Raw genomic sequence first — 16,169 nt, forward strand, 5'->3', positions numbered from 1 at the left:
CAAAATATAAAGAGAGGAGGGAAGACAAGAAAAGGGAGAAAATGTTCAGAGCAAGATATGAAAAGGCGAAACGAAAGGAGGAGATTGAGATGAAGGAAATGAACAAATGAAAGACTGTTAAAGAATGGATTTGTATGATGACAAGTGTCATCAGAGGAGAGATTGTTGGAGTGTAGTTATATAATCAGAATTAACCTGAAAATATTTGCAAATTAATGTATAATGATGCCACATAGAAAATGTATTAATGTGCTTTTACTAAACGTGTGTGGGAAATATGCCCAAGGGGAGTGGCCACCAATGTATACGATGATAAATGAAATTGACTAATGATGAAATATTAATGTACTAATGTGTGATTTTGTATTAGTATTAAGGTTTATATGTTAAAGTTTTGCTAATAAATCACTAGGCCTTAGTTAGCATGAGTCGGGCCTAGCTGCCCGGTTTCATATTAAATGTGTTTTATAACGTGCAATGTGCTGACTTGCTGAAGGACATGTAGCCGTACTTTTCCAGAAGCTAGAAGATGTGTGTAACCGTAGTAAATTCTTTCTCATGAGACTAGACTTGCTCAAGGAGACATTCTTGCTGCATGCAACAGTGTAAACTTGCAACCGGAACAAGGTCGCCTGAACTGGTTAAGACATTGGAGCTACTGACTGAGCCTGAGAGACTAAGGGGGTCATTCTGACCCCGGCGGGCGGCGGGAGCCGCCCGCCTGGAGGGAACCGCCAGAAGACCGTACCGCGGTCAAAAGACCGCGGCGGTCATTCTGGGTTTCCCACTGGGCTGGCGGGCGACCGCCAAAAGGCCGCCCGCCAGCCCAGTGGGAAACAGCTCTCCATGAGGATGCCGGCTCCGAATGGAGCCGGCGGAGTGGAGGGTGTGCGACGGGTGCAGTGGCACCCGTCGCGTATTTCAGTGTCTGCAATGCAGACACTGAAATACAAAGTGGGGCCCTCTTACGGGGGCCCCTGCAGTGCCCATGCCATTGGCATGGGCACTGCAGGGGCCCCCAGGGGCCCCACGACACCCCTCACCGCCATCCTGGCGGGCGGAACCGCCAGGAACAGGATGGCGGTGAGGGGGTCGGAATCCCCCATGGCGGCGCAGCAAGCTGCGCCGCCATGGGGGATTCCCACGGCAGCGGAAAACCGGCGGGAGACCGCCAGTTTTCCTGTTCTGACCGTGGCCGAACCGCCGCGGTCAGAATGCCCAAGGGAGCACCGCCAGCCTGTTGGCGGTGCTCCCGCGGTCCCCGGCCCTGGCGGTATTTACCGCCAGGGTCGGAATGACCCCCTAAATGTTTTTACCTGACATTCTACCCATTGGAGACGTCAATTACAGGAGCCAATAAACTATGTGAGAACTGTTCTAAGGTGACAATCTTAATGAGGCGACAAGTACACCATTGGATGGAGATAATTATGCACCAAAACTTGACCAATTGGAAATTAGAGGACTGTACAACAAGTTTGATATAATCATAAGACGCGAGGAGAAATCGTCCATTCTTAGTCAATTCCTAGCCATTCTGAGCCACCTTTATGCCGTAGCCATTACGTGCCTTTGCTATTGCCTAGCCACTTTGTCACTCTGACTTTGTTGTTTGATTCTTCGAACCATCCTTATTTTGCCTTGCCCAATTCATACTTTTCCTCCTTATGAGGGAAGTGTCCCTTATTATCCCGTCTTGCTGAACTTTGCTGTGTTTCCTGGCTGATGGCGAATCAACTGATGTCCTGAGGGCGAAGACTGACTCTGTATGCTGACCCATTACGGAGGGTAACTATATGATGATGAAATTGTAATTGTCTGTTTGCCTTTTCTTCTAGGTACCAACTGCTATCTTTTGATAGAGACCATAGTTAGATGTTTTCTAAATTTGTGTTGCTAAATTGTTTGCATGAAGCCCAACATGCTAATGCTAATTCGAGGGTAGTTATGGAATTCACTGAACGGACGCAAATACACAAATGACTGAATCTATGCTTTGTTGAACAATGCGCTAATGATATTCTGCTAAAGTTAATCCATGTTGACGTTGTGCTTTGTTCTAATGTTTATGATTTTCGCATTGATGGAATCTTATTCGAGTTGCCATATTATTACTGTGTTGATGTGTTTTCTGGTATTGAGACTAATAAACTTACTCGTAGAAGTGTAATCAATAGGGAATAAATATGACAAATCGTACTAAATTCTGCGTGGTTATTAACAATTGAAGGGTCATGGTGTGTTTTAATTCTTCTTAATGTCACTGAGTTGAATCGATTTATTATTGTAAATGTTGTTGATGTTATTGATCTATTGATTAGCATGTTGATTAATTGCCTCGTTCTAAGGTGTCTTCAATCAGGGTCAAAAGATTCATCGGCCTAAAACAAGTCCCAGAGTGAATAAACTATCTAGGTTGGGACGCGTTATCAGTTCTGATAGGAAGATACCATAGTGGAAGTGGGCGTAGTTTTCTCTTTGCAATATTTCTGCTACCAATCTCCACAGCAGCTCTGGGATAAAGTCTAAACAAGCGGATAGAACATGAAAGAATGAACAGTGAGCAGTGGCGGAGCAATGGATCCTTTAACAGAGAGTGCTTCACCTGACAATTATTCAAATGCAATCGACCAATGATGCCCTTTGCTGATTGCAGATTAGGTTAGGTCGCATTTATGGTAGTAACATCTGGGTGGCCCTTTAAAGTTGGTCCACTGCAGAGTTAGACACCTGTACAAAATGTGAGACTCGGGTATAGTGCCAAAGGCTTGGCCCACTGCTCTCATGTGATCTTTCATCAGAAGTTTTTCGCTTGTGAAAATAACCTCCATTGTGGTTAGAAGGCATTGCATCGGTTCGAGGTGTTTAGTTGCACTATTTCCAAGCACAACTCACTGTAAAACCAGTTTGCACATGCACATGTCTTGAAATGCGTCCTGGAGTCTCTCCCAGTGCTTTGGAATTTCTCATCCAGTGGTGTCTTCATGAAACCGGATCATGACATATCTAGGCTTCGTGCAAAGAGCTCACCTAGGCAGATTTCTTCTCTCGCCCTGGATGTGGTGACCAGAGATGATGCATCTGTAGCAGTATTTCCAAATGTTGACGGTGTGTCTGATCTGCTGACACCAGGGATATTAGGTGAGACACTTTCACGCACTATGAAATTACTCACCTCGGGGTGGAGGGGGCAGGCTGTGTCAGGGATGTTCCCTGCAATGGTAGACTGTTTCACTGACCACGAGGGTGAAAGGAGGGCACAAAGAAGCATATAAAGAGAAGGGACACAAAGAAAGTGAGAGAGAGGGAGGGGGATAGCGAACGTGAATGGGAGACCCTAGCACAACTGAAGAGAATGGAGAGGAAGCAGAAACGAGTGAGAGAGAGGAACGAGGTGAAAAAGAAGGTGAGCGCTTACAAAATAGACATGAAAGAGGGCAATAGTGAATGACGAGGACAGAAAAAAATAACAATATTGTGTGTAGCTGACTCCTGTATTGGTGAAAATTATTATGTTCTGCATCAGTCAGTTCTGCGCCTGAAACACGTCTCTATCGTTCTGAAGCAATTGTTTTACATGGACCAATGACAAAAAACAATAACAAGGTCAACATGGAAGGACAATAGGGTGAAAGGTGAAGTGCAAAAAATCACGTACAGTGTGAGCCACAGAAAACAAGCGCCGGCTTCCACAAGAAAAGGGAGCACTAGAGTGGGTGCCTGCTTGGCACCAGGGGGACTGCAAGTACACATTGCCCCAGAGGACTGGTAAGTGCTGTTGCGATCAGGGTTTGTATGAGGCACAACTCCAGTGTTTCTGTGCAAATCACTTAATCTCTGAGAGTCTGAGAAGCACTGCTATACCTTCATTGAGGTTCACGCTATGTGTTGCGTTATGTATAAAGTAGCAAATCAGTTAAGAAAGGAAGTTCCAAAATCAAAGCTGATGAACACAGTAAGTGGGCCTAGGGAAAGTGATAAGAGCAAACACATGAGAATAAATGTTGGTAAATGCAGGAAATAGTGCTACAGCCAATAGAAATGGAGAAAAAGCAAGTGGCAAGCAGAGGAACCAATGAAAAGCAAGGAAAGCAAGCACCTTTTAAGATTTATATTAAATAGAATCGATTTCACAAGTACAGTGCAAGCTCTGTGCAGGCAAAACCTAAAAATATGCGACAAGGGTTTGGAAGGCCTCTCAACCGGAATAGATGGTAGACCAGGAGGAGCAAAGGAAAGTTAATATCTGTGTGGAGGGAAATCCATGAAAAGATAGAAGTGTTCAGGAGGCATCTCTCCGGAACAAAAAGTAAAAATAAAGTTAAATGGGACCCAGTGACAAACCATGGCAAAGGAAGAGGGTGAATGGAAAAAGGGACCCATGTAAACCTTAGAGAAAAACTAAAAGAGAAAACCCATTTTCAAGATTAAAGGGCATTTACACCTTTCAAAGAAAAACATGTACAATGCAATTTAGATAAAATGACACATTATTAATTGTTTACTACCAAATGATAATTGCCATTCTCCTGAAAATATTGATTGATATTCTACAGATTTGTGTTTCTCTGCAATCACATTCAACACAAAGTTGCACTCCTTCTGTTTCCTGGTGGTACAGCTATGTTAGATTGGCACCATGCCTCGAATGGATATCTCCTGTCACTTGCTGGAAGATGATTGTCTTCATGTGTGCAAGGTTACAATGTGTGTTCTGTATAAACAGGCTTATGTCAGTGATTATTTTAACGCAGAAGTTTTGAATGAATTTATTAATGATTATTCATGTATCCTGAGTGTCAAAATTGCATAGAAAATGTAATAATGTAGGGAAAAATAATGCACGCATTTGAAGGTAATGTGTGTGAGACTGACTTTCCCAGGCAAGGACAATGACCATACTGACTGGAGTATAAGCTGCAACAATATTGTTACCTGATGAGCGCAATGATGAGAACGAAAGAGACGAGAACCAATCATCAACGTGTGAACCATGTACCAGAAGAATTGTATATTTGAAGTTTTAGTTTCATTGGACTGAATGCAAAAATGCGATCCCCTGACCAATAGGGACTTGGGAAGTAGCTTTATTAAATCTAATTTAGCCAGAATGCACTGAGAAGAAAATCCCATTTGCCCATTTTCTATCTTGCCGAAAGGCCAATATTTTCTTGACCATCTTGAGAAGAGACGTGCTTAACTTTATTGCTTAAAAAGACTTTGCCTTTTCTGAACTTTGATGCTGAATCCTGATGCCTAGGTGACCGAACTGATGTCCTGAGGAGGAAGACTGTCACAGCTTTCTGATCCAAACTGAGGATAGGTATACTGACTATGATACTGTTTGCTATATCTATTTGCCTTTGTTTCTAGCTACCAACCGCTATTTTGATAGAGCCATAGTTAGATGTTTTTCTAAATTTGTGTTGACTAAATTGTTTTGCATGAAGCCCAAACATGCTATTCTAATCTGATGTTAGTTAGGGTTTTCATTGATGAGGTTTGCTACATGTAATAACAGTTGATGTCTTTTCTTTGCTGAACCTAAATGTATGTAATATTTTTTGCGCACTTATTCTTGTTATTCATTTGTACTGTAACCGTAGAATGTGTTGTAGCTCAAGCTTTAATTAGATTACGATTCTTTCACCTCTGATAACGCGTCCAGTCCTTATAAATTACTTGTACCTGGACACGCTGGAGGTCGGTGAGCCTTTTAGCCGAGTTGGGCTCTCCTCATCCTAGAATAGTCGTATCGCCTAAACCAATAATCAATAACTATTGTAATCAATACCCAATACTCTATTACTAGATCAAAATAACACATTAGGAATCAATAACAGTCGGTATTTTGACGCAACATGACCTTTCAGTCATGAATAACCACACCAGTTTATTAAAAGTTAATGAGTTTATTTCCCTATATTAACAAAGCTAAAACAATATATATGAGTCTCAAAATCAAATGATATATGTATACGAACATTACTAGCTGTCCATAACGGCGGAAGAAACGCAATCTACGCAAAATCTGAATTATAATACACTCGGTTATAGCAAAGCAAATCACTAATATGAGTAATTGAATTTGACTAATTGCATACATCGGTCAGCATAACAAGATTTCAATTCAACATGGTGCGTCAAGTGAATACTTCGACTAACCTCTAATTAGCATTGGCATGTGGGGCTTCATGCAAAACGAATTTAGTCAACACAAATTTAGAAAACTTCTAGCTTGGGCCCTATCAAAATAGCAGTTGGTACCTAAGAAGGAAAACACAATGCATAATACAGTTATCCTTTCATAATTACCAAATACAATCAGCATTCAAGAAAGTCTTCGTCCTTCAGGTACCGGTTCGATCAGCATGGGGCAGATTTCAAAGGGGCAGAGTTAAGGGCAAGTTTCCTTGCAGCAGCAAGGAGAATGGGGCAAAGTTACTGCATGGGCAAGACGGGCAAATTAAAGTTAAAGTCTCTAGGGTGAGAATTCTTAAAGTCTCTTTCTCTGGAATAGAGAAAAGGGCATCAAGATGTCGTCTAAGATGACGTCTGGCATTTGGCTTCAGAGATGGCATCAAGGAAAATGGCTGACTTCCCTTTGTCCGGTGGGTTTAAGTAAGAAACATTCCAAATTCTTCAGGATCTTCCATTGGATGGTTCATAGGGTGGCTTCAATTTGACCAATGAATAGTGTCTTTCTCCTACTACTCATTTATGCATACATTGTCCTTGGAGCCTTGGAACACAAGTTGCAACAAAGTTTGCCAATTAATTTTATCTTAAAGCCTTTATTGTCTGCACCTGCAGGAGCTGACCTTGTATCAAAGGGGATGAAACCGGCCTAGCACGAAACCTTGGAGATAAGTGCATTAGTCATCTCTACTGGAAAATACAGTCTTTGTAAATAAAAGTGAAAACCAAGCAGTTAAATTTGAGACCAGGCGACTAGGCCAAAGCCTCTACTAAATTTAAGCTAAGCATAAAACAGTTTCAACAAGAAAATCATAGAACACATTTTCAATTATGACGGATTACTACATTTGTCAATTCTTCATGATTAATTAAGCTTGTTTATAATAATGGCGAACTACTCCGTGGGCACAATTTCCCACGTACATTATTTTTCTTTGCTAAAATCACACTACCTTATACGATTTTGTTACATGATATATGAATATATGTTGGTCCTTCTTTTTCTGTGTCATCAAACCCTCCTCTGATGACTAATTATGTCATCACATCAAATCTTCCACCACAAATTTTATTTCATTAAAATTCTGTTGTAGTAATTTGGAACTTCAGTCAATTCCCTCTTTCTTTTGGTTCCCTTTGATTTTTCTCTGTATATTTCTACTATTTTGTTTTCTATTTTCTCTTCTCTTCTCCTTTTGTTGATTGTTTTCAATATTTTAATAGCTTTCCATATTCCCCAAATACCTAATAAACAAATTAACACTATTAATATTCCTTTTACTATTTTCAGTAACAATCCATTCCAAATGCTGCTGAGCCAATTTCCCACGGAAGCAAATCCTTTCCAAGCTTCTCCCATACTCCTGGTTCTTTCAATTCTTTCAAATCTGTACTTTTGTTAGTTAAATTTGTAAGCATTTTTCTAATTTGCCCGCTGTTGTCTGGAATATAAGAACAACAGTGACGTGCACCAAGCATTTTGCAAACACTGCCATCCTTTGCTAAAAGAATGTCTAAAGCAAGCCGATTTTGAAGAGTCATAGCTCTTTCTGCAGCAAGTTCAGCATCCATCAGGATTATAGCTCCTGAGAATTTTGTCATCATGTTATCCACAATAGTAGACAACTTTCATATTTTAATTGAATTCAGTATGACTCCTACTGAAGGAATCATCGCTCCAAATATATCTCCTACCACACCAGAAGCTGTCTCCCTTTTTTGAACATGATGTGATTCCGACAGCTTTGGAAAATTCTTTAAGTCGTCCAGTTGATAAATCTTTGGAAATACTATTCCCAAATAACATCTCCCATACCATCCTTTTGGAAGACGATAATAGGCGTTAAGTCCACAAATATAATATACCCCTGGAATAACTGGGTCTTGTCCATTCAGCATGAACGTCCATTTAGCTTGAAACAAAAACATATGTTTACATTCACTCGTTCCCACAAAGATTGTGTCATAATATGATTTAGGTCTATGTACACAGAGCCTCCCTACGTGTAATGCATCTAAAGCTAGTTTCCCTTGTGTCTTAATAGCGGCAAAAGCATAGTTATCTACAGATGTCCTTTTGTGTAATTCCCTTTCTAATTTCTCCTTCCCCGCTTTCCTCCTATCGTCAGTGTGATCTAAAAACCTTTTCTCCATCGGTGAAAGCAAGCATGTGAGGTTTTCTCTGTGAGCGTAAGCTGTGTGAAAAGGTGACAATGGCTCAAAGAAACCCCTCATTAATTTTATATAATAATCTCTTGCTACTTTACTCAGGTACTCTATTATAGGGATATATGCGAATACAACATCTTGATTGGAATAAAAATAGTGAATATACTCCTGGCCATAAAATCTGGTCATTATTAAACTTCATGAAATTCCATACGTAAGAGGCATGCTATGATATGTCACTCCTTCCATTACTGAGGTAGGTATTTGTGTGCACACATAACAATCTTTCGCATCCATTGTCTCAACATACTCATTCAACAAGTGATAGAAAACGTTGGACGAAAGTTCCTTCTTATCATGCAAATGTCTTTTGTCTTGTTCGAGTTTCTTCAAAGGAGTTAGTTCAGTAGTAGGTTTAGAAGTAGAAGCATCATTCGCGTCTCTTTCATTCCCTCCATGCATTCCAAGAATTATTGCCATAACTGTTAGTACACATGCAGTTATTAGACCTATACACATGTATTTACAACACTTAATTTTATGTCCCTGTGTAGTGTAGCCTGTCATGATCTATATAGAATCAGAAAGTTGAAGACACTTAATCAATTCAGATTTGCAGATACATATAAAGCTGAACGAGTTCAATGTTCACACGATTCTCTTTAGCAGCATTAGTCTCTTATAGGTTTAGCAGCTTTGTCTCAAGATCGGTTTCAAAGTCAATCAGGTTAGCAATGTCTCATCCGGTTCAAAAGTCAATCAGGTTATCAGTGTCTTATTCGGTAATGTTCATAGAATTTCACTTCTCAAGTGCCAAAGTGATGTTCTGCTTCTTCGTTCTCAAGACTGAGAGATAGGAATTCGTCTGACCAATCGTTAGTGGCTATGTATGCCCACTCCGGACCAGAATATCTTCTGCTCTGTATTCTTTTCCTTTTCAATTTTGCATCTCCTTTTGATTCTCTCTCGCTGGTACTTTCTTCCTTGGCCGGGTCATTCTCTTCACTTGTTGTTGTTATTGCGACAGACACTTCTTTTCTTTTCTCTTTCAACTTTGGCCCTTCACTTTCGTTTAATATTTCCATAGTTCTTAATTTCACTGGCGATATGCTTTGTCTCCGTTTCGCACTGTTTTCACCTGATGGACCTGCAACCGGTCCTGGAAGAGTTTGAACAGTTTCACCCTCTCCTGTCTTGTCTTCTCCCCCTAGGAGGTCAATCAGGTTTTCCTTTTCTTTTCCTGGATCGTCTGCTTCTGGGAAAGCCCTCCTCTGATCAGGCTCTCCTGCTCCTTCACCTGTCTCAGGCTCTTTATCACCTTCAGGATCTTTGTCACTTCCTGAGGCTTCTCCTTGGTCCTCCTCAAATGAATCAGTTGTTTCTTCCTCAGAAAATATCTCCCCTTCCTCTATTTCTTCTTGTTCGCCTCATGGTTCTCTTTGACCTGTCTCGGTGCCTGGTGCTCTCTTGTCAGTCACTGGCGATTTCAGCGCTTCAACTTCCTCTTCTGTGGGGCACGTCACCCTTTTCGTGTGACTGGCGTGAATCCAGTTGGGAATTCCCGCACACTTCACAGTGGTGGTAGTTGTCAGAATCACTTGGAAAGGTCCTTTCCAACGGGGTTGCAGACACAACTTCCTCACGTGCTTCTTTATCACGACCCAGTCACCTGCTTTCAGGGCGTATCGGTGGCAAGGTGGTTGCCTCCACCTGGTGAGAAAAAGAGCGTACCACATCAGCTAGACCTTTGCAGTAGTCCAACACCATATCGTCTGTAATATTCAAAAGAGCATTTGCAGGAACTGCTGGAAGCCTCATGGCTCTGCCCATGAGGATCTCATGCGGTGACAGTCCAGTCTTTCTATCAGGGGTGTTTCTCATTGACATTAACACCAAAGGCAATGCGTCAGGCCATTTCAAGTTTGTTGATGCACATATTTTCGCCATCCTTGATTTCAAAGTGCCATTCATTTGCTCCACTAGTCCTGATGCTTCAGGGCGGTAGCTACAATGCAATTTTTGCTCAATGTTCAGCGCTGCACAAAGTAATTTTATTACTTTGTTATTGAAGTGACTTCCCCTATCTGATTCTAAGGAGATCGGGAATCCGAAACGTGGTATCAGTTCTCTCAAGAGTAGTTTTGCAACTGTAAGGCTGTCATTTCTACGTGTGGGATATGCTTCAATCCAGTGACTAAAAATACACACAATCACCAACACATAGTTCAAGCCTCCATGCACAGGCATCTCAATAAAATCCATTTGCATCCTGCTGAATGGACCACCTGCTCCTCCAATGTGGCTCAAATTTACTACTGTTCCCTTCCCTGCGTTCATTTGTTGGCAAATGACGCAACTATGGCAAACTGTTTCAGCAACTTGACGGATTTTGGGATTTAACCAATCGATTTTAAATAATCTAATCATGGCATCCCTCCCAAGGTGGGCTTGTCCATGATACAATCTGGCTAACTGTGTCAAAAGACTGTCTGGCAGAACCAATCTCCCTTCACTTGAAACCCACAAATCATCTGGTTTCTTTACGCACTGTAACTTGCTCCATGAGAGTTTCTCATCTTCACTGACATCATTCTGTAGGGATTTCAATTCTTCGATTGTATCTACAATCTTTAGAGCAAAGGCTTCACTTGGTTCAAGTTCTGGCTCATTTATCAAGTTCCATTCGTCTCTGAGCAATATACAGTTCAATGCGCAAAACCTTGTGACTTGATCTGCATACCCATTTCCCAAAGAAACATAGGGGGTCATTCCAACCCTGGCGGTCGGTGTTAAACATGCGGCTAAACCGCCAACAGGCTGGCGGTAAAAAAAATGGAATTCCGACCCTGGCGGAACCCACCAACAGAGACTGCCACATCAACACACCGCCCGCCACGGCGGGACAAACAAACAGCGCGGCGGTCACCGCCAACAGACAGGCGGAAGTCAATGTACCGCCCACCCTATCACAACACACCAATCCGCCACCTTTTCCGGGGCGGTAGCCCCGCCGATAAAAACACGGCGGAAACAGCCATTTCAAACGGAAAACGCTCACCTCCATACACCCCACAAGGAATCTGGACAGCATGGAGCCCGAACTCCACATCCTCCCAGCGATTGTCTTCCTGCTCCTCTACCAGGAGCACGAACGCCGGCGCAGAAGACAACGGTGAGTACTGCACCTACGACACAGGGGAGGGGCGAGGAGAAAATATTACGGGGACACATATAAGCGACACACCCACCCCCACCCTCACCCACTACAACACACACATCAATGCATAGAAATACTTCACAGTTCCCCCCCCCCCCCCCAAACCCCACGGAAGAATGCAAAGACAAAAGGAAATGATTCTAAACATTGGAATGTATTGTAATAGTGGCTGAATAATATATATATATCTACACATCAAAAACACTTATATACATATATGTACAAGTCCGAGCATTGTAGCAGGCATTGTCCGTGGACCACTGGGCCCAAATCACATGGGCAAAGCCCACACAGGATACCTGACTCAACGGAGAGAACACTGCAGGGGCATCAGATAGGAAAACTACAGGCACCTCAGGGGGAAGGAAAGGGGAGGCACCTCAGCCAGATGAGTGCACGACGCCAGATCCACGAGGGGCCTCCATGGCCACTGTTCAATCCTGGGGAGTGCAAAGCCACAGTCTCTCAAGTCTCTACAGTGGGTGGGTTGCCCACTGTTCAATCCTGGGGAGTGCAAAGCCACAGTCTCTCAAGTCTCACAAGTGGTTGGTTTGCCCACTGTTCAATCCTGGGGAGTGCAAAGCCACAGTCTCTCAAGTCTCTGCAGTGGGTGGTTTGCCCACTGGACCATCCTGGGGAGTGCAAAGCCACAGTCTCTCAAGTGGATGACAGTCTCCACTGGTCCTGGAGGGGGACTGGTGCCCAGAGTGCTTCGTGCAGCCCTGCCCGACACAGATGCGGGCCTGCCCCTGCCGCTAATGGGCCAGCGGTGCTTGAGACGGCGGTGCCCAGTTCTGCGGTGCTTGAGATGAAGGGCCCAGTTCAGCGGTGCTTGAGACGGCGGTGCCCAGTTCAGCGGTGCTTTGAGATGAAGGGCCCAGTTCAGCGGTGCTTGAGACGGCGGTGCTCAGTTCAGCGGTGCTTGAGACGGCGGTGCCCAGTTCAGCTGTGCTTGAGACGGCGGTGCCCAGTTCAGCGGGGCTTGAGATGAGGGGCCCAGTTCAGCGGTGCTTGAGATGGCGGTGGCCAGTTCAGCGGTGCTTGAGACGGTGGTGCCCAGTTCAGTGGTGCTTGAGATGAAGGGCCCAGTTCAGCGGTGCTTGAGACGGCGGTGCCCAGTTCAGCGGTGCTTGAGACGGCGGTGCCAAGTTCAGCGGGGCTTGAGACGGCGGTGCCCAGTTCAGCGGTGCTTGAGATGAAGGGCCCAGTTCAGCGGTGCTTGAGACGGCGGTGCCCAGTTCAGCGGTGCTTGAGATGAAGGGCCCAGTTCAGCGGTGCTTGAGACGGCGGTGCCCAGTTCAGAGGTGCTTGAGACGGCGGTGCCCAGTTCAGCAGTGCTTGAGACGGCGGTGGCCAGTTCAGCGGTGCTTGAGATGAAGGGCCCAGTTCAGCGGTGCTTGAGACGGCGGTGCCCAGTTCAGCGGTGCTTGAGTGAAAGGGCCCAGTTCAACGGATCCGGCCATGGCGTGCAGGTCATTTGCCACCTGTCCTGTGGCTGGCGGGGCGTTCCTGCCCATCTGTCGGGTGGCTGGCGGGGCCTTCCTGGTCTGCAGTACCGGGCCTGTTGGTGTCCTCCAGCCCACCTGGGATGGGGCTGGCGGGGCCCTCCTGGCCAGCTGGGCTGATGGCGGTCTCCTCGGGCGTGCTGCCCTTCCCAGCCTTCCCTGTTCGCCTGTGGCCCTTCCCCACCTTGGGCGTTGTGCCACCTGTCTCCACACTTCGTGCCGGAGCCATGGAAGGGATTTTAGTGCCTGGGGTTTTCACCCTCTCGCGCCGGCCGCTGACTATCTTCAGGTGTTTTTCCGGGGGTGGGCTGCCCGTGCCTTGGCTCCGTACTGAACTGGCTGCCCTTGAGGGTGGGGGACTCCACAGTCCATGGCAGACTGTCATCACAGGTCCCGGTTTTGTGGTGGCTGAGGTGCTGACTGGAGTCCTATGAGATGGACGGGGTGGGGGAGTTGTAGGAAAGAGGTTAAGTTTGGAGAGGAAAAGCTTTTTAGGAGCAGTGGGACGGGTAGGTGTAGTGGGTATGGGAGTGGAGGAAGAGGTTGTGGTTGTAGGAGTCTTAAGTCTGGTGTCTTTGGGTGCAGGTGCTTGGGCTGGAGGCTGTCGTGAGGTGGATGGCTGTTGGGTGGGTGGCTGCCTGCGTTTCTGTATCTTGGAAGAGGGGGAGACAGACACACTGGGAGAGGACACAGGGGACGTGTAAATGGTAGTGGGGGTGGTGACTGCACGTGTGCGGGGGGTTCTGGTGTGTGTGCTGGTGATGGACGTAGTGGCTGAAGATGTTGTGCATGCAAGTGTGAGTGGAGACGTAACAGGGAGGGAGGAGGGAGACGAGGAGGGGGGGACACAGTGGAGGCAGTAGGTGTTGGTATGTCTGTATGTGGATGTTGCTTGTGTGAATGCTTGTGTGATGTGTGGTGCTTATGTCTGGATGAGCTTCCCTTGGGTGTTGAGGTTTGTGCAGGCTGGTCTGATGGTGTGTCTGGGATAGGCAGAGGTGCAGGTGATAGGGTATGGGTGGAGGAAGTTGGAGGGGGGAGGCTAGAGACAGGGACAATTGCTGCCATCAGTGCTGAGGCCAGAGTGTTGAACGATCGCTGAAGGGCAGCCTGACCAGAATGAATGCCCTCCAGGTATGCATTACTCTGGTGCACCTCTCTTTCGACACCCTGGATGGCATTCAAAATGGTAGACTGCCCAACAGTGAGCGGCCTCAGGAGGTCAATGATCTCATCACTGAGGGCAGCAGGGGTGACTGGGGCAGGGCCTGAGGTGCCTGGGGCGAAGGAGATGCCCACCTTCCTGGGTGAGCGGGCACGGGCCAAACGCTGAGGGGCTGCTGGGAGGGCGGTGCTGGTGCGCTGGGTGGCGGCTGTATCTGTTGTTGCGGGGGGCACGGATGTTGCCGCCACCACAAGGGAGCTCCCTTCAGAGGACGAGTCCGTGTCACTAATGTCTGCACGAGTCCCCGCTGTGGAGCTCCCCTCGCCCTCCGTCCCACTGGTGTATTCGGAATCCGTTGCATGGCCCTCCATGGCCATGTGGGATGCAGCTCCCTCGTGCTCCGATGCCACTTCTCCTCCGCCTGATGATGCTAATGCACACATGAACAGGATGACCACAAAAAAGGGGGGGTGGAGAAAATAAAGACATGTTGAGTGCATGCATTGGCGACACCGTTGGCGGAGAAGACAGACACAGAAGCCCCCTGCACTACGCCGCGCACTTGGGGTCCACTACTCAATCCGTGGGACATGGCCTACAAGCCTATGGATGACAACTGCACACATAGATGACACAGGGCCATGGATAACTGTACTTGGCACCCTACAGAGGTGGGGGCGGGGGCACAGGGCCATGCCTCACGGAGGGGCCTAGCCTACAGAAATCGCCCTGGCCTAGGGATACCCACAGCCCTCCTCCCCCACCCAGACCCCTCCACTGCGCGCAAAGTCACCAGAATGAGAGTGTACTCACCCCCTTGTGTCTGCTGTGATGTCCTCACGCGCCCATCCAAATCGGGGTAGGCCACCGCCAGGATCCGGGACATCAGGGGGGTCAAAGTCCGACTGGCACCCCTCCCACTTTGGGAGGCCATCCCCAGCTGAGCCTCCACCGTCTTCCTGCTCCAGCGTCGGATGTCCTCCCATCTCTTCCGGCAGTGGGTGCCCCGTCTGTGGTGGACCCCCAGGGCCCGGACATCCTTGGCGATGGCACGCCAAATGTCTATCTTCTGGTGGGCGCTGACCTATGTGAAATGTACAGGGGGAGAAAAAGAGTCATCACCTTCTGCACCCTCAATGTGAGTGGCCCCTCATCCCTACCCTTGCCATGTGGCACATCCTGTCATCCGTCGTTTGATGCATGCCTCATTCGCTCCCCTCCCAACCATCTATCATCCACCTGACTCAACACAGGCATTGGCTACAAAGCATGGTCCCAGTGTACTTACCTGTTGGTCTGGAGGACCGTAGAGTAGCACATACTGGGGGAGGACCCCATCCACGAGTTTCTCCAATTCCTGAGCAGTGAAGGCAGGGGCCCTTTCCCCAGTCGCATGAGCCATTGTCTCTTCCAGACCGAGGTCACAACAGCACTTGCAGTGTAGGTCCTCTCCTGTCGAAGATCAGGTATCGAGTGATTAAGCAGATAGAACATGGCGGTCACGGCCGCGGCGGTGCGTACCTCGACCACCGGCGCACATCGTCATTGGCTCCTGAGACCCATAGGGTTCAATGTTAACCAATGCTGCTTTGCGCCGCGGTCTTCGACCGCCTACCGCCACGGTGTGCCATGCCAGCGCATTGACCTCACATCCCATTGTCACACTTCACAGGTCAGACAGGCACCATTTCAAGGGCCCACATGGCTTAGTTTTAACTGCGTCACACATACCTAGGCCTTGCCTCAACACTCATACAAACCATTCAATGGATTGGGAATCGAGTTTTGTGCAAACTGTGGTTACATACCTGTGGGCTGATTGACTCTGTGCTCGCTGTTGTCCTTCATAGGCACCGTCCGCTGGGACATGTGAGGAGATGGAGGAATCTTCCCGTGTACAGACCGCTGGTGGACC

The sequence above is a fragment of the Pleurodeles waltl genome, chromosome 1_1 (genome assembly GCF_031143425.1).
Source record: "Pleurodeles waltl isolate 20211129_DDA chromosome 1_1, aPleWal1.hap1.20221129, whole genome shotgun sequence".
Classification (NCBI taxonomy): domain Eukaryota; kingdom Metazoa; phylum Chordata; class Amphibia; order Caudata; family Salamandridae; genus Pleurodeles; species Pleurodeles waltl.